This window comes from Meriones unguiculatus, chromosome 21 (genome assembly GCF_030254825.1).
Source record: "Meriones unguiculatus strain TT.TT164.6M chromosome 21, Bangor_MerUng_6.1, whole genome shotgun sequence".
Classification (NCBI taxonomy): domain Eukaryota; kingdom Metazoa; phylum Chordata; class Mammalia; order Rodentia; family Muridae; genus Meriones; species Meriones unguiculatus.
Window position 1 is genome coordinate 37127002 of NC_083368.1, and position 19503 is coordinate 37146504.

Here is a 19503-nt window from a genome sequence, read left to right on the forward strand (position 1 = left end):
CACAGGCTATTCACAGTCACCTTGTCAAGGAAGGTATGGTATATTCTAGGCAGTTCACACCCATAGTTTAAAATAGGTCATAACTTTTGGAATCAGTTCTTTTTAAATTTCTTATGGATCTAGTCAATATTCACCTCCCCCATGAAGATCTTCATTCTCGAGGACACCTGCAAGTGTTTTTAGTATACAGTACAAAATATGCCATACTAACATGCTCCCAGGAGAGGAGAATTGGTTTCCCAGAAGGTGACACTCCACTCCCTCAAACCACCTGATGCCTCCTAGTCAAGGAACGTCCTTATTCACTCAGGGGCTGTGACACCCTGGGGACATTTGCCCAGGCCAATTTTCATAAACAGACCCTAAAAACTCAGCAAAAATTCACCTTCGTGATTGTGGAAATGATGTCTGTAGGCTTTTGAGTTTTCTGAGTGGGGCAGGCAAGGAAGAGAGAAGAGAATAGAGCTAATACCTATAACGAGGAGAGAGATGATTATTAGAAGTTTCCTTGAGCTGTCCAGCCTGGGTCTGTGAATTAAGATGGGGTTTAGGGCTGCAATTTTTCTGCCTCTTTCTACATTTTGACAAGAAGATGGAATGTATTTTGATCAGTAGCAAAGTAGTATCTGTATATTTTAGGGTTCATCGGTGTTTGATGATAAAGTTAACACTGTACATAATAACAGTCTTAAGTAGTTTTGTTTTGTGTAGATAAATATACAAGGATAGAAGAAGAAAAAAAACACATTAGACACTTTGTCTCTGTCAATTCAATTTTTCAAACACGGCACAAACAAAATGATAAAGACATTTCGTATCTGTCATCTTAAATACAAAAAAAAATACTTTTTCTCACAGAAACTGTTTTTGCCAAGACATAAATCAGCAGAAATTTCCATAGTTAGCCAGTGAGTTACAAAACAGCAAAACAATTGACAGTAAAAACATTCAATGTCCCCCAGGGGGGAGGAAACTAGTTTTATTTTTGTCTTTTCACAATTTGTTTTGTCTCCATAATTCCACATTTTGAAAAACTTTTTTTACATTAATTGTTTTTCTTTTAGTACTGTAAGGACAAAGCTTTGATGAAGAAAAGTTATGACTGACTTTCCAAGATGTAATAATTAATCAGTGTTCATACTGCTACTTCATCAGCCAAGAAGGCAGCTGCAGAAACCTGCAGCTTCAGCAGCCTTGGTCTACTCAGGCCCTCCAGAGCATCCTTTCTTGTGAATCAAAGAGATTAACTAGTTTTAACTGAGATTATCTTTGAGGAGGCCAGGAGGCCACCCAGATTCTTTTCAGTTACTCATACCCCAGGAGCAATTCCAGAGACATTAAGGATCTCAGTTCAGAATACATGAAACTCAATGAAGCCATGTACACTGCATTGAGTGTTCCATTCTCTGAGCTAAAACTCGACAGAAGAAAAGAGGAAGCGTGAAAAGGAAGAGGAGGAGAAGGAGGAGGAGGAATAAAAGAAAAGAAAGAGAAGGAGAAGGAAGAAGAAGAAATCTCAGAGGAGGGAAAAATTTCAGGGTTTTGGGGTGGGGGTGGGAATCTCAAAGAAACAAGTCAGCAGGAAATCTGAGCCTTTTTCTACAAAATAATGTTTCTATGGAGAAATGTCTTTTTCAGGTTTTTGTGGACTAAAGAGACAATATTTCCCCTGTAGAAGGCTCGTGTCTCTGAAAAATTTGATCTTGACCCTGCAAAAGCAATCTCTGCATTTGGTGTTTGGTGTCTCAAGAGGCAAGCTAAAACAAGTGGTCATTACTGAAAAGGTCTCAATAATTACTTTAATGGGAGAGAGTGATTTTATGTGAAGGTCTTTGTGACAAGTCAGGAAGAAACAATCAAAAAGGAAAGTGTTTTCACAGCTTGTGACAAGGTAATACCAATAAATAGGAATGGTGCCTTGATCATTCATCACAGAGACCCTAATACTTGAATTGACCATATAATTTATTGTCCAAGCCAAGATTCTGTAGAGGAAGAAAGGGGGCTGCAATTAACAATTTTGCTGGAACAACAGGTAGGAACAGTTTAAACAAATGACAAGTGTCCACCTTGTTAATGCTGTAGATGAGATTGTGGCAGACAGTTATCTAATTAATGTTTATCATGTGTGAATGGGCTTTTATGAGAAGCTTAATACACATTAATTTTTAACTATAGTGATTAGTGATGTCCCAGTCATGTCTTCTGTTAACTGATTATTAAATCTGTAAGTCTTACCTTTAAAAAAAAAAACCCACCTTTTTGAACATCGATTTGTTATATGTTTGTCTTTGTGCATGATATGAGTATTATAAGTTTGGCATACATATGCTATTTATGTGTGTGTTTGTACATAGTATGGGAATTATGAGTTTGGGTACACAAAAGCAATGACGCATGCTCAGAGATCAAGGAAAACTAGGTGAAGTCATTTCTCTCCTTCTACCGTGTGGCTTCTGGAAATTGAACTCAGGTTTACAAACTGGGCAGCAAGCGCCTTTATATCCTAACCTACTGAGCCATCTCTACAACCAACCTCTCTACCCAGCCATATCTTGCACATCCTTCTCCAGGGTCTAGCCTGGTGACTCTGTGGATCCTCCCTTCCATGTTTCCTTTCAAACTCCCATATCTTTGTCTACTGATAGTTGGATCAGGGTGCACATGAGCCTATTTTCCTGTGTCTGCCTGACTTCATCCCACCGAAGCTATTTCCAGCCTCTTGGCCTCGCCTGCCCGCAAGCCCCCTTCTACCCCAATTCACAGTGTCTGTATCAGACACTGAACTAACACAAGAAGTCTGCATGCCCAGATCTCATCACAAAAACACAGACAATATGAAAAATCAAGCCAGCATCTCTCCTACAATTTAGAAATATTTGACAGTGATAATTACCTAGACGATTCCCAACTCACAGAATTTAAAAGAATAATCATAACCTTTATCAGAGAACTCAAGGAAGCTAAAGAAGACACAAAGAAGAAGCTCAATGAACTTAAGGAGAAAGAAGGTAAAGAAAAAAAAATGCCTATGTGAAGCCAAAGAAAATACACACATACGGATGACAGAGATGATCCAGGATTTGAAAGCAGAGTTCAATAAATCAAAAGATGGAAAAGAACTCAAGCTGAAATCAAAATAGTATTGAAAATCCCACTAACCCAACAGACAGCTTGAAGAAAAGCCTTCCAAGGAGAATGAACCATGTAGAAGATAGGACACCAAGGCTAGGGGCTCTGGACAAGGAAGCAAGGAATATAAAATAAAATAAAATAAAATAAAATAAAATAAAATAAAATAAAATAAAATAAAATAAAATAAAATAAAATAAAATAAAATTTCAAGAATGGAGCATCCAGGAAATATGGGACACCATGAAAAGATCAAAAAATCTAATTATGGCATAGATGAGGGAGAAGAATTCCAAGTGAATGGCAGCTCCTGCTGAGCCATCTCCGTGACCCCGCCCTGTCGTTGCAAACTGAGAGTTATCTCAGTCATGTTGTAAGGGGCACTGTCTCTTTTTCATTTTTTAATAATACAAACCAGTTATTCAATGATTATCATCTGACTATGAATGCCGGTTTAATGAAGTGTACCTGACTTATCTGGAAGAGGGGAGTTTTTCGGTCTTTCGGGACTTGCGATAATTTAAAGATGACATTCATTCCAAATCCACTTGGCAGATAAGAGACTGCTGTAAGCCCAAAATAGATGATTAAAAAGAAATGTGAACATGCATTTAAAAAACAACAACAACATAGATTTGTTTGTAATCAACTCTTCCAAGAAGAGATAAATGTCAGGAGAGCCTAAAAATTGTCCTTCTCTATCAAGCACAGCAAGCAGGCTAGGTATACAAAATCCACAGGAGAGTACATCTCTCTGTAGAACAGTGAGCTTAAAAGATGGAAGCCTTCTATTTCTTTTCTTTCTTTGTATTAAAAATTTGGGTTAGCTGGGCTCGGTGGTGCACACCTATAATCTCAGTACTCAAGGAGGTAGAAGCAGGCAGATTTCGAGGCCAGCTTAGTCTACAGAGTGAGTCCAGGACAGCCAAGGCTACACAGAGAAACACAAGCAGCAACAACAATAACAAAAAACGGGTTAAATCTACTTTCCCATTTCATTAAAATATTCTTTCCCATCCTTGCATAATACATAATCTTGGCAAAGGAATTTGAATCTGGTGTAAAATAAAACCCGCCACGGAAATAAGAATTGAAATTGGGTCGAGAGGCACTCCAAGGCACAGAGCTTGTCTGGTGTAAGTGTGAGTTCCTAGGTTTTTGAGAGTGGAGTGAAGAGATCCTGGAAATCTATGTAAAAAGCCATAAACAACTAATGAAACAAGAACTTAAAATATTAAAAGAACAATTCACTTTGGGAAACAACAGATGAAGAGTAAATGAGTTATCTGTACTACTTTTGTAAATACTTGTGAGTTTTTTGTTTACCTAAAGACAGAAGAAAATTGTAATGGAGAAATAGCCTTTTTTATTTATTATTTTAATTTATTATTTATTGTAATTTATTCACTTTGTATCCCAGATGTAGCCTCTCCCTTCACTCCTCTCAGTCCCACCTTCCCTCCCTCTTCTTGCCTTAGGCTCCTCCCCTAGTACACTGATAGGGGAGGTCTTCCTCCTCTACTCTTTGACCCTAGTCTATCAAGCCTCATCAGAACTGTCTGGATCCTCTTCCTCTGTAGCTTGCTCCACCCCCAGACAGGGGGAGGTGATCAAAGAGCCAGCCACTGAGTCCATGTCAGAGACAGCCCTGCTCCCCTTACTAGGTGATCCATATGGAGACTGAGCTGCCTATGGGCTACATCTGAGCAGGGGGTCTAGGTCCTCTCCATGAATGGTCCTTGGTTGGTGCATCAGTTTCTGTAGGACATCTAAGCCCAGATTTTTGGCTCTGTTGGTCTTCTTGTGGAACTCCTGTCCCTTCCTGGTCTTTCTAGCTCCCCCTTCTTCCATAAGATTCCCTGCACTCTGCCCAAAGTCTGGATATAAGTCTCAGCCTCTGCTTCAATAAAATCTTAAGACCAATTTCATGTAACTCAATTAAGCTGAAGAAAACCTCTTGCTATCTCTTTTGAAAACTCAATAAATTCTTTTAAACTACTCTATTACAATCTTTTTCTTCTGAATGTCAGAGATGTAGTATTAGGTGAGACAAAATATCTGTTTGTGTATTCTGGGGCAGATAAATAATAAGCAAATACTAGTTGGATCCATAAATGGGATATCAGGTGATGCTGAAAATAAAGCAGGGTAAAGGAGCCAAATGAGAGAGCCTCATGCTCCAGATATGATTCTCAAGGAAGGTACAAAGTAGTGATATTCTGTGCTGTAAATATTCAAAACACAAGCAAAGATTTAAGGAGCAAAGGTAGACAAGAGTCTATTTTCTAAGTTAGGTGGTTGGTACAGATGTTGACTAAAGCTTCTATAAAAGAGATTCTTTTTTAAATCAGATCCAGAATATATTTAGAAAGGAGAACTCTAGTGGATTTGTCATTTATCAGCCAGTAGAGGATCAGAAGAGATGGGTAGGTCTACTTGGTTTGGACTTGGCAGGCTTGAGATGGCTATTTCAAAGCTACATAGTGGAGTTGAAAAGACAATGAATTCGTAAGTCTAGGCACAGGCTGGAGTTTGATCAGATTTCAGCAAGGCGATGCTATTCAAAATGAAGGGCTATATAATATCAGTAACAAATGAGTTTAAAGAAAGAAAACAGAACCAGGTGTCGTGGTGCAAGCCTTTAATCTCAGCACTCAGGGAAGCAGAGGCAGGTGTATCTCTGAGAGTCTTAAGCCAGCCTGGTCTACATAGGGAGCCCAGGAGAGCCAAGGCTACATAGAAAAACCCTATCTTGAAAAACCAAAGGAAGGAAAGAAGGGAGGGAGGGAAAGAGGAAGGAAGGAAAAGACAAAAGAAAGCAGATGTCTCCAAGAACAAAGCCATGAGCAATCCAACACAACAAGGTAAAGAAATAAACCATTGTAAGGTAGGTGGAGTTCAAGAGACAAGGAAAGCAAAGGAGCTGGATTAATTACAAAGAAAATGGATGTGTCTGGGGAAGCAGCTCAGTTGTAGAGTGCTCACTTAGTGAGCGTGAAGCCCTGGTTCCATCCCTTGTACTGCATAAACCAGGAATTGTGCTTCACACTTGTAATCCCAGCATTTGGGAGGTAGGTGAAGAAGGATCAGGAGTTCAAGTCCATTCTCAACTACAAAACCAGCTCCAGGTCCACCTGGGATAACATGAAATCTTGTCTCCGAAACAATTAGTTAATTTGACCTAAAAAGAGAGTGGTTGACAGACAATCCACAGCAGCATTAGCATGATTTCTTAGTCACAACCTTAGCTAAGCCCTGTTGATGATCTGAAACAGAAAGAGTGAGAATAGGGACAAGAGATTCAGGAAGCTTCAAAGAGGACATTGAAGGAGAGATCAGAATTGAGTCTACGAGATACAAAATGCATGGCTGAGCTAAAAAAACAAAAACAAAAACAAAACTGTCTGGAAAATTTTGTTTAATGTCCAGTTTGATTAATGTTTTATGAATTCCTTATTATACATTGATGGGTGGTATGCTTGGTATGAACAGGAGCGCATAGGATAAAACATGAAGGACTATGCATGAACACACATTTTCCTTCTCCCCTGAGTGTACCACTATTAACACGTTGGTACACATTCTTAAATATGTATATGTACACCATACGAATATGTATCTAAATACTTATCATTACTTTACAAAAGCCGGATCATATATACTATTTACACTGTTCTGTAATTTGCTCTTGATACACAACAGGAATTTGCTCTTTATACATAACAATATCTCTTTTGTGCTTTTCCATCTCAGTAAAAAATAGCTCTGCTTTCTGCCTTACAAAAGTATGAATAGATAATACATGAACATGATACACTATATAATAGGACAACAGTATAGTCTTCCAATCTCCCAGCCAATTTCTCCCCAGAGACAAGCACTATTAGCACTTCCTTGAATGCCTTTCCACAATCACACAATGCTTAGAAGCATACCGAGAACACCTATGTATGAACATATACAGAAAGCAGCACACCACACATTCTGTTCTATACCTTGCCTATTAAATGTCAGTTATGGGCCTTGAAAGAGATCCCGTATAGAAAACTACTTCATTCCTGTAAATGGCAACACAGTATTCTATTGTATTTTTATTTAATCAAAGTCCATACTTGAGTATTTTTAATTTTTCACACTTAGCTAAATACATTGATTAAAATTAGTATTTACTCAATAAAGAGAAAGAGAGAGAGAGAGAGGGAGGGAGGGAGAGAATCAATGGAAACTAAAGAGGGTTAGAAACAAAGGCATTTGAAAATGTAAAAACAAAAAATATGCATTGAGACTAAGTTTAGAATCGAGGTAGAAGAATAGAGTCCTTGCATAGCACACAGAAAGCCATAGGTTCAGTCTTGAGCACTGCAAACCAATAAATAAAATAATAAATTCTGAAGCTAGAGCTTTGCCTAGGAGATGTTGAGGGTAAGTATTTGAAGGACAATTTAAAATCCTAGGTGCCAATGTTCTTGTCAAAAAGGAACTGGCTGTCCTTGTTACTTTCAAACCAGGCGCACTGAGGAGGAGCCTCTTTGTTTTGATGCGTTACACCTCTAAATTAACCTTGATGCAACATCATTCTTAAATCAGCCAATAAATATTTTAAAACCCAGCCTTTTTACATGGACATTCACATCCACATGTGGGTCATGTACCTGAATATAAGGATCGCAAAAAAAAAAAAAAAATTAAAAAAAAAATGCAGCAGTAGTGAAGGATTTCTGGATGTGCAGTAACCAATGGTTAATTTAAATTCAAGTGCGTAAGTCTGAGGTGTTTCTGGCCATGCTCGCCTTGAGTTGCATCCTTTGGTTCTAAGAGCTCAGACTATGCACATTTCACACTGCACATGTTGTATGCAACAGCAGCAAACTCTGACCCAAGAATCCTCTGTTCCGTGTATCATAATGCTTTTATTGTCTATACCATGTTTTCTGCTCCTTTAAAGACACAATGGTTTAATGATGGAGAACATCGACTTTTCATATTGTCATTATTTCTAACACGTAGCTACCAAATTAGTGTATTTTTTTTTTTGGATTGGACTGGATTCAGATGTTTGGTTTTTAAATTTTCTAACTTATTTACGGACTTGCTTTTATTTTTCTAATTTATTGAATGAATTCTGGCTTGAGATTAAGACAGAATTGCCAGCAATCTCTGAAATGACCCTAACTATGTTCCTGCCGTTTTGTAAATTTTTATATGAAGTAGTAGTCTCACCATTGATGGTTATAAAATGAAAATAATAACTCTGCAGGATGTTTAAGATGTTCCATGACGTGCAATATCAAATATTCTACCAAAATTCAATTCTTTCTGTCACAATGTGCAAGTACCTGCATTTCTTTAGTATGCAGATTTGTTTTATCTTTAATATATAGGATTATTTTTGTATAAAAGAATTATTTTTTAATTATTTTATTTTTTTATTAATTACACTTTATTCACTTTGTATCCCCCTATAAGCCCCTCCCTCCTCCCATCCCGATCCCATCCTCCCTCCTCCTTCTTCAGGCATGCCCCTCCCCAAGTCCACTGATAGGGGAGGTCCTCTTCTTCCTTCTGATCTTAGTCTATCAGATCATATCCGGAGTGGCTGCATTGTCATCCTCTGTGGCCTGGTAAGGCTGCTCCCCCCTCAGGAGGAGGTGATCAAAGAGCAGGCCTATCAGATTATGTCAGAGGCAGTCCCTCTTCCCATTACTATGGAACCCACTTGGGCACTGAACTGCCATGGGCTACATCTGTGCAGGGGTTCTAGGTTATCTCCATGAATAGTCCTTGGTTGGAAAAAGAATTATTTTTAAACATATTTCTTAATGATTTACTATGATTAAATGTTTGATTTATATAATTATTTTACATACATGGAACCATACAAAAATTTCTTAAGGGAAAGGGACCATGAATGAAAAAAAATAAAAAAAATTAAGAAGCCCTGGCCTAGATGGTCATTTTTTGTTAACAAGCGTGCCTAGCTAAGAAACCATGTTCCTCTGTGTGGTGATGGCTATTGTATTGATATTATTTAGAGGGTTAGGTTATATTATATAAATTGCAGTCCAATTAAAATTATTGAAATAATTTATTTGCCAGGAAAAATCAGAAGACATAGTTCCTTTTATGTAAAATAAATTATTAGCTAAAATGACAAAACAGGCATCTTTGGTATGTGGAATCTTTTTCACAGGGTGGGGGCAGGGGTTGTTGCTGTTGCTTTGTTTTGAGGCAGGTTCTCTCCACATAGCCCAGTCAGAACTCCAACATGTGACTCCCCTACCTAAGCCTCATAAGTGCCAGGATATCAGGTGTGCACCACCATATGCAGCCAATTAGAGTCTGGGGATGTGGAAGGATGCCAGTCTGTGACCAGTGGGTAGGTGAGTGGAGTTATATCATGCTTCAATCTCCCAAGAGAAATACTTGTGTCCGGTGCCTCTTCCTCAACATGCTGGAAGAAACAGGAACGTAAGGATAAACATGCAGAATGGGTTGCAAGCGTGGTGCTCTTTATGTAAATCTTGTTGCTGTGACTGGTCAAGTGATAGCTCAGAGATGCTGGAATAAAAGAGATGTTTATATGAGAATCAACAGTCTTTCCTAACTCTCTGCCGTGCACCTACCGACCTCCCTTCCTAACTGAGAACTTTTAAGGCTGCCAAAAAGCTCAATGGCTTGTTCCATAAGTTATGAGAAGTGAGCATTGTGGTTTTGTTGTTGTTGTTTGTTTGTTTGTGTTGTACTTTTGCTTTTCTTACTTTTTTGCCTGTTATTGAAAATATTTTGTTACATAATATATCCTCATTATAGTTTCCCCTCCCTCTGCTCCTCCCAGTTCCTCCGCATTTGCATCAAGATCCACCCTCTTTCTGTCTCTCATTGGAAAACAGGCTCCTAAGGAATTATAATAAAATATAATAAGATGAAAGCTAACACATTGGACTTGGAAAAAACAAACAGAAGGAAAAGAGCCCAAGAAAAGGCACAAGAGTCAGAGACCCACTCATTCGCACACTCAGGTATCCCATGAAAACACTAAACTGGAAGTCATAATATATGCAGAGGATCGGATACAGAGAGAGGCCCTGTGCTTGCTGCCTTGGTTTCTGGAAGTTCATATGAGCTTTGCTCATGTCCACTTAGAGGGCATTGTTTCCTTGGTGTCCTCCATCCCCTCTACCCCTTGCGCTCTTCCTGCCTCTTCTGTGGTGTTTCCTACGCCTTGAGGGGAAGTATTTGATGGAGACACCTTATTTAGGGCTCTTTCAAGGTCCCTCACTCTCTGCATAATGCCTGGCTGTGGGTCTCTACACTTGTTCCCATCTGCTTCAGGAAGAAGCTTCTCTGATGATGGCTGAGCAAGAAACTGATCTATGAGTATAACAAAATGTTATTAGGAGTCATTTTATTGCTACTTTTTTTTTCTTTTCTAAACAGTTGTATTAAGTTTTACCCTAGATCCCTGAGCTATCTAGTCTCAGATTCTTGGTCACAAGCAGTGTCGGATCTAGACATTTCATGGAGCAGTCCTTACAATAAAATCGGTTGTTCACTGGTTACTCCTACAAGCTTTGTGCCACCATTGCCTAGCATATCTTGCAGATGGGACACCATCATAGATGAAAGGGCTCATGGCTGGGCTAGTGTTTACATTTCTCTTTGGTAGTGTACAGAGGTACGTTCTTGGACAAAAGATGCTAGCACATCGGGATTAAGGCTTTATGGAGGCAGCAGCTTGACTTCTCCATGTTCAATAGCTGAAACCCTGTCTTTTAAGCTATGAGAGGTAGACACAGCTTTCAGTCAGGGAGACCTGGAGTCAAATGTTGGCTCTACTTCTTATTGACTGTATACTATCAAAGGACTAATTTGATCTTTTCAGAAGCATTGTCACTTGAAAAGCATCTGCAGTTGAGGTTGGCATGTGGCTGCCACATCACTGCTGCTTAGGAAGAAGCTCTGCCTTTGATTGATTTGTGACTCTGGCCTTAACTGTCTACACAAATTTAAGGCAAGAGAGATGATCAATTGCTTCTCTCTTAAATGATCTCGTGGAATTCGTATAAACATAAGTGTTTAAATACAGAATTACAAAGCTGGATATAACTTCATAAGTATAAAGGTTATCCTCAATAGCTCTTCTTTTATAAATGAGGAAAGCTAGAAGATCAAGGAACTTGCTCAAGGTTACAGAACTGGTATGAAGGTTAGAACAAGAGTTGTTCCTTGCTTTCTAATCCCAGACTTTTCACTTTTTGCCACTTTCAAACCACATATATATTTTAAAAATGAAATTAATGCCCCTTTCTACTGCTGCACTCTGTATACATTCTCACATTAACCTAATCAAATCTTGTGACTTGGCCCTCACCCACCAAGTAACAACACTAGAAGGCGCAGAGAAGCATTCTGTCTCTGCAGAGGTGGACTCAAAGAGTAAGCAATAGCCTAGGCTCAGAACTTATCCAGAGTCCTGCATTTTGGGGAGAGACAGAGAGATAGGAAAGTAAGTTTCCGTTACCTTGCCAGACCACCAATTAGCATTTCCAAGCTGGACCCCTGTTTCCAGATCTTTTGCCTTCCTGGAGGAGTCTTAAGATTTCCAAATGCCTGCTACATTTTCCCATAACTGCCTCTCTGCCACTCCTACAACCTGCCTTCTCTACTCCTAGCCTTCTGAGTACTCCAGATGAGTCTGTCTGCAATGTGTTGATGCTACAATTTCCCCATCCTGGCAAAAAAAGCAGTGTCGCAGGGTTAATTACTAACATCCAAAACCCTTAAATCTAAGTCAGCAGATAGTGCACCTCCAAAAAAATAAAAAAAGGAAGGAAAGCTAGACAGACCAAAGAAAGGAAAGAAGGAAGGAAGGAAGGAAGGAAGGAAGGAAGGAAGGAAGGAAGGAAGGAAGGAAGGAAAACATTTTGGGCTCCTTCTCTAAAGCAATTAAAAAAAATAATTGAATAGCTACGCTCTATGTCTCTCTCACCCGACTCAGTGGTGAAGGGGAAGGTCATTCAACTGGAAGCATGCCCAGTTCATTCTGGACACCTGCCTGTCTGCCCATGAATGAATACTGCAGAATTGTCACCAAGCAGACTTCCCCAAACCTCCACCTGGAGTCTCAGCCTCCACCTATGGCCTGGAAATCACACAAGACTCAACATCAGAAAAACACCAACTACATTTTGCATGGCCTCTAGCTCTGTGGTGGCCAGTATAATCCAGCAGCCATAAATTTCAAACTCAGCTAAATGTTGACCTAGTTCTAAAGCCAGCGGAGGGCAGCTTCGCCTCTGGGAGTCAGCCATACTCCTGAGAACTCTCTGCTAACCGAATGCCACCTTGTCTCTCTCCTCCACATCATCATTATAATTAATAAGCAACAATATCATCCCTCGTGGTTATGTGCTCATTAGGTGTTAACTGGCCTTAGCATCATTATCTCATTAAGCCTTTCCAGCTAAATTACTTTATCAGCTTCCCTCGGAAGGGGGTCTGTGTTGTCTGCTTGCAAGGAATCCCAAGCGCAAGCAGAGGAAGGCAAAAGGGGAAATCCTGGGTATTTAGAGCAGCTCCCAACATCAACTTTTTTCAATAAATATTGTGTCTACTACTTTATATTGCTATAAATCCTCTCATGGAAGTGGTTCAGATAATACCCAGAAGCTCTTTAACTTGTGGCAACCATCTTAATAGAGGAGACACTGTAGAAAATACATTATGAAATATTTACAACAGTTTAAACTTCCTCCGCCCTTACTACCTACACTTCTATTTGGATAATTGATCTCTCATTCCAAAGATGGGAAATCTTTGGAAATCTTACATGAAAGGCTGTGAAGAGTCTTGCTTACATGCATTACATGCATCTTTTCTTCACTTCCCTGGTATTGCTCACCTGTTCTTCCCATTAATAGCAATCATTTTAAAAACCAACCTGTTACAAAGGGAAACGAAGACCATTCTACTCAAATGAGTGGAGAATGCAGACTAATGCATTTTGCTCAGTGTGCTTTCATTCCTTAAAGAATGACACACACTTCTTCTTCTGTTGTCCTCAAGCTTTTGTGTTAGCCATGAACTATTTCTAGCTTGAACCTTGATTTCTAGCTTGTGCACCTTCCCTGGAGGCTGGTGGGTCGCCACACAGAGTCTGAACTTGCCCTTTTACAGCCTCCTAGTCACATTTTGCTTCCCATTTCAATTATCTCCTCCCTCCTCTGCCTTCCCCAATCCTTAATCATCTCCCATATACCTCGTCATTCACTCTCACTTTCCCAAGTAATTTTCCCTTTCTAAATATCTTATTATTTCATACTTCTTATTGCACACGTCCTTCAAACCTGATTGTTCGTTTGATTTTCTCACAAATTGAGCCATCTTGCTGGGCAGCCTTACTGTCTTGTTCCTCTGCCTCTCTCTCTCTCTCTCTCTCTCTCTCTCCTTGCTAAATCCTTTATTTCCATCAAAGCAGGCTAGGAGTTGAAATGGTACAGATAAATCTCTTCCTCTCCTTCTGTTAATTGTTGAAATCTAATTGTCATTTTAAGGGGGAAAAATCTAGATTTTTGTAACTCAAAAGCCTTCCCACAGAATAAATCAAGGTCTTTTTTCTTTCTTTTTTTAATCTCATTGGGGGCGATAAAGAAAGTACATCCTCAGATAAAAGAGTATTGCTCTGACATAAAGTGGCCATTTTTTTTCCTCCTTTGGGGATGAAGCCCAGCACAGAGTCCAAAAGAGGCTTCTCCCATTGCCCTTTTCTCTTCTGGGTTGAAAACAAACCCTAAATACAAATCTTGCTTTACTCATATTTTCTTTTGTTGTCCATTGTTTTGTTGGAACAACATTTAGCTTTCCAGTTTTCATGTTTTAAAAACTCCTCAAATTTTGAGGGCCTTGTCCTTCTTCATCTTCCTTCCATTTAACACTGGAGACATTCATTATTTTCCCCTTTACTACCTTATCAGCCTCAAGATCCTCACTCCCTTGTCTTTTTCCAGTGAACAGATCTCTTTCTCAAGTTTGCATTAGGAGCGGAGTCTAATTTTCTATCTTAGTTCCTTGTCACCTTTCCATTCTTGTTCACTTTCTCTTAGCTGCTTGATTTTACTCCTTATACACCCTGTGTCTTACCCTGACCATGCCTTGCTGTTGGCATGCCTCCTGAATTTCTCCCACCCTGTTTCCCTAGAAAGAAGGCATCCATATTGTTCCCATGATGTCCCTGGAAAGACGTCATGATCATGTATTTCATTAGCCATAACACCAAGATGGTGGAATTGAACACAGCAGTGAGGAGACAGACTCATTGCGTCATGCTTATGAAAAGAGTGTCAGCAATTGCCCAAATTCTATCTCTTTATTGAACTTCTCCGAAAAAAGATGTGCTCATTTTTCAAGGTTATTGATTTTCCCTTTCCATCACAGGCATATAAAGTACTTGTATGTATTTTCCACCTATTTAGCTTTCCTAAACTGACCAGAGGTATAGACTTCTTGGGTAAAGAGAAAGCCAACATTTTGAATGAATTGACTGAATATGTGTTTCTTTGAAAAGACCCGAGCTTCCCTGAGTTCATCCTTTTTAAAAATAATCCAACTTATCTACTGTTTTTTCTAAAATATGACCCTTTTCTCCCTCAATTTTCTCTTACAATTCACACACAATTTCTCCTGAGGGTACGATAGAGTCTAATTTTCTTCATTATTCAATTTAGTTCCTGTTAAGTGAGACAGGCATTCACTGACAAGAAGAACATTTAAATTTTGGCAAATAAGTTCATTAGTATTCAGAAAGCTTTGCAACCCTCATATTTAATAAACCTTTCCATTATAGAGTAAGAAATCGTGCAAAATAGTCAAACAAATTAGCAATGGGGCCACCAAGAGAGTACATTCAATCCTAATAAGGAGATGTCTCAGTTTATCAGTTTTCTGTCAATCATTAAAACAAGAAATGATGAAACTTGCAATTATATTCAGGGAGATATGACTCCTAATTCTTTCCTCCTACCTGAAGCAGGAGAGTTTTAATTGCTTGGAAAAAATAAGATTTTTCTTTTCTCTTGAGGGATAAAGAAAATGTAAGTTACTTTGAGGTCAATGGCTGGATGTACAATACATGAGATCATTCCAATGAGCGGTAGGAAAAACAAGCAGTCCATCATGCATTCATATTGCCTTCACAAGGCTAGGATGCAGACACTTGGACGTGTAAAATTCTTGACAGAGGGTTCTCCTTTGCCTTAGAGTGGTTAGAATTATATGTGTTTACTGATTCTACTTCTGTACAAAGGAAGGAATGCTGTCCTAAAATATTTGAAACAAATTAAAACAGAAAGAAAAAAAGAAAGAAAACCAGTAAGACAAGAAAAAACAAAACAGGGAAAAATAGACATTTACTCATTTATGTATATGTATGTGTATATATATATATGTTACTATTTTTTAATTTTCAAAGTTGTTGTTCATTTGTTTTATCTCGGCCCTTTGTTTCTTTAAACTCCTTTCCAAAAAGTTTATCTCATGAATTTTATACTGCCTTCAATTACAATAAGAAGAGAATGAATACTAATATATACCTACATAAGAGCTCCACAAGGAGAACAACAGAACCAAAGAAACTGGGCTCAGGGTGTCCTGCAGAGACTGATTTATCAACCAAGGACCATGCATGGAGAAGACCTAGAGCCCAGTTCAGATGTAGCTCATGGGCATCTCAGTCTCCATGTAGATACCCTAGTAAGGGGAGCAGGGGCTGTCTCTGGCATGGATGCAGTGGCTCTTTGATCACTTTCCCCTGGCCAGGGGTCCTTACTAGGTCACAGAGAAAGAGGATCCAGACAGTCCATATGAGACCTGGTAGGCTAGGGTCAGATAGCAGGGGAGGAGGACCTCCCCTATCAGGGGACTAGGAGAGGGACATGGATGGAGCGGGGAGAGGGAGGGATGATGAGAGAGGGGGCTACAGGCGGGATAAAGTGAATGAATTATAATAAATAATAATAATAATAAAGAAAAATTTTAAAACTGTTAAAAATTTAAAAAAGAAAGGGAACAGTGACAGCTAGAGCCTTTAGTCATAGAGAAGTGCAGACATTACCTAGAGGTAGCTATTCTTTGGCCTGAACTGAAAAGGAAAATTAAAAGTCAAGAGTCATTCATTTTACCATGTAAGTCATAAATTCTAATGTCTAAAGTCATCCCCTATAATAAAAATACTCAAAGCAAATACTATATGTTTTATGTATTGTACAGTATTCCTGGACTCAGAGATAAGCATTGAATAGATTTCTTGGTAACGAAAGAGATAAAAATGACAATTGTTAAGAGGATTTCCAATGAGGTCAGACAGAGCCCATGGCAACATTTTTGTCTGATTGGTGTTTTTCTGTTCCTTTTTAAAGAAGTGGCAAGCCACAGGGATGATACAGAGAAATATGCTATATAGAAAATATGTCTCTTTATTGAGCAGTGGTTTTTCAGTTTAGATTCTCTCTACCGGGGCAAGGACGGGTTTCAGGGAATATTCAGTGTCTTTCCCAGGAAGGAGGGTTATCCTTCTTTCTTTACACACATCTCAGAAGAGACCTTTTCTTTATACCTGGAGTAAGTTCTCTTTGTGTTAGCCCTGGATCTGAATGGTTAATTGAATGTGCATCTTAGTGCCGGACAAAATTGCTGAGGCAGAATGAGGCACCTGCCTGCAGGTAGTTACCTCAAGGGAACCACAGTCTGCCTGGATACAACTGGCTCCCTCCAAAGAAAATGCCAGAAGGGAGACTCTCTCTTGGGCTTATCATGTATCTCCAAACCTAACACTTACCTGATGTTTAGTGTATACCATAAACTCAATAGTAATGGGAGCAAGCAAAGGACAGAAAGAAAGGAAACCAGCATGAATGAAGACTTAGAGTTAGCATCTTCTTAACTCCAGAGAAGAACTACATGTGTGCTTTAAAAGTTGATAAAAGAGACACTTCCTCAAAACTAAAAATATGTTTATGTAACTGCTGAAAATATATGACCTAACAACTACAGGTAGGCTATTTTGAAACTTACCACAGTAGCCTAGGGCCTGATGTTAAGACTTTAGAAGGGGCTTAAAGTTACTCAAGAGACATCCGTAGGGAATGGGAAATGGCTTGCCTACAGTCACATAGCTTTTTAGTATTGTTCATGTACACGTGTATGCATGACTAAGTCAAAGTTTCCCAGCCCAACATATTTCATATTGTACCTTCCTACCTCAAAAAGAAGCAATAGCTGCTTCTGAACCCCATTCCTTTTTGTTCTCTGGTCCAAATCATTAGATATATTTCCCCTCCAGAAGCCCTGCAAACCCTGACAACCAAGGTCTTTTTAAGGCCTGCTAGGGAAAAGTAGTCCATGTTCCCAGAGTGCTTAGAAGATGTAGGCTCAGAGAACACAGCCACCTGTCAGGACTCCATGTAACTCCTCCCACAAGCTAGAGTCCTGTGCTTAAGAACTATGTGACGTGACCACAAGAGTGTGATAACCACTGCTTTTCACACCTACAGCAACATTAGAGTATAATGGAACCATGGAGTGGAAAGGAACCATATCTACCTGCTCCTAGGCTCTACAAAGTCTATGACGTACTTAGCTGGTTGTGGGTACAATGACCATATATCACCAGTAGTCCTGTGTTTCATGATTCCAAGCATCTTCCATAATGTCCTCTTCTACAAATAAGTAGCAATGTCATGTTTCAGCCAAATATTTTTAAGGAGTTCAGTCCCACCCTGTGACTCCATTGATCTAATGAACTCAATTCAAGATGTCACCACCTAGCCTAGAAACAAAAAGTCCAAGGGGTATTGAACTACTCTCATCATTGACCTTTATCCTAGAAGAGAGTCAATGTCACTATCTTCCAGGTCAAGAGTGCAGACCTACGAAGAAGTAATAAAGAGACTAATGTGTTGGTGTCTCTTGCTAAAGGACAAGAGGTGACTAGGAGGACCACTAGAATACTTAGTATCTCCTGAGTCACCATCCAGCAGGAACACCGAGATTACACATCCTAGCAGGGACCCAGCAGAAGCCCTGCGGTAAAACGAGTCCACGTTCCTTATATTTTCATTGTTTCTAGCTTTCAGCCTGGAAGGAAATATCAGACCATTCCTCTCCCTTCTGTAGTGTGTTTTCTTCTTTTTATCTTTCTATAGATTGGACAGCACATTGCTGACTGTCAGAACTCTAAGAGGTCAGTGCTCCAATCTGTTGTCCAGCTGGTTCCTCTCTGATCTGACCCTGACGAGAGCCTCTCTGGAGTGAAGAAGGAAAAGTAAAGCAGAAATTCCAGTTGATAAGACCGGATGGCCATCCATGAAGTCTTCTTGAAGATGGTGTCCAGGAACCAAGGGACTTCACAGCAGTGGAAAAATAATATATCGAAATGCTCTTCTGGGAGTAGGTCTCCTTCTGGTTTTCAGCAGCTGTAAATTATAAATCAAAGATTATAAAGTTAGGCCACAGCACAAGAGGAAATCTTGGTAAATACATGGCTTAAACAGAGCCTGATGAAGGATCCATTGCTCGTTAAGTGAAGTTCGTGGTTTTTCAGACAATGGAGGAGACTACAGGAACACAGAAAATATACCTAAGCATCCTTGGTTCCTTCATCAATTTTGCAATACCAGCAAAAGATGATTAAAAAAGAGAATAATTGCAATTGAATCCAAGTGAATCTGCATGCAAAAGGTTTATAACATAAATGAGCTAAGGTAGGTCATAAGAACAAAAGGAAAGAGTCCAGGAATGAGAAACTGTTGTACAATATGGCATGGAGTTGATCCAGGGTACTGATTGGACAAGCTAAGAGCCAAGTACATGATTGTATTTATGGACAAATTTATATTTAAGATCCCATGAAAAATCAGAAGCACAGTGACCCAGGCCATGTTCAATTTATGGGCAAACGATATGATTAGTTCCCAGAGTCATTAACAAAATAGAACAGAGTGGCCCTCTCCGAAAGGTAGTCTAGATGAAGAATTTCTAGTCTGGAGAAGATCTACCAAAATTATTAAAGGCATTATAGTATGGTGCCACCACTTTGGTATTGAGAAAAAAATGACCAAACCCTTGTTGTGCCCACTTGTCCCATTTCTCAAGCCTAGCAACCGAAAAGCCATGCTATATTTAACCATCCACTCTAGTTTCTCTAACAGGACAGCAGTTGAATGGAAAGTCTTCCAATAATTAGATCTATATTTTTCATATTAGAGTATTATTAACAATTGATTGAAGGCACGGTGGCACACACCTTTAATCCCAGCAATTGGAAGCCAGTGGCAGGTAGATTTTGTGAGTACAAGGCCAGCCCAGCTTACTCAGCAA

General features: G+C 39.3%; 1 long non-coding RNA gene across 2 annotated transcripts in view; it reads right to left on the bottom strand.

The window, feature by feature from the left end:
• Positions 1-759: 759 nt before the first annotated feature.
• The window catches only part of LOC132649757 (uncharacterized), a 60758-nt gene continuing 42014 nt past the window's right edge, over positions 760-19503 (bottom strand). For both annotated transcript variants that reach the window (XR_009588289.1, XR_009588290.1), the window contains exon 2: positions 760-18599. This is a non-coding gene — a long non-coding RNA (uncharacterized LOC132649757). The remainder of the gene's footprint in view (positions 18600-19503) is intronic.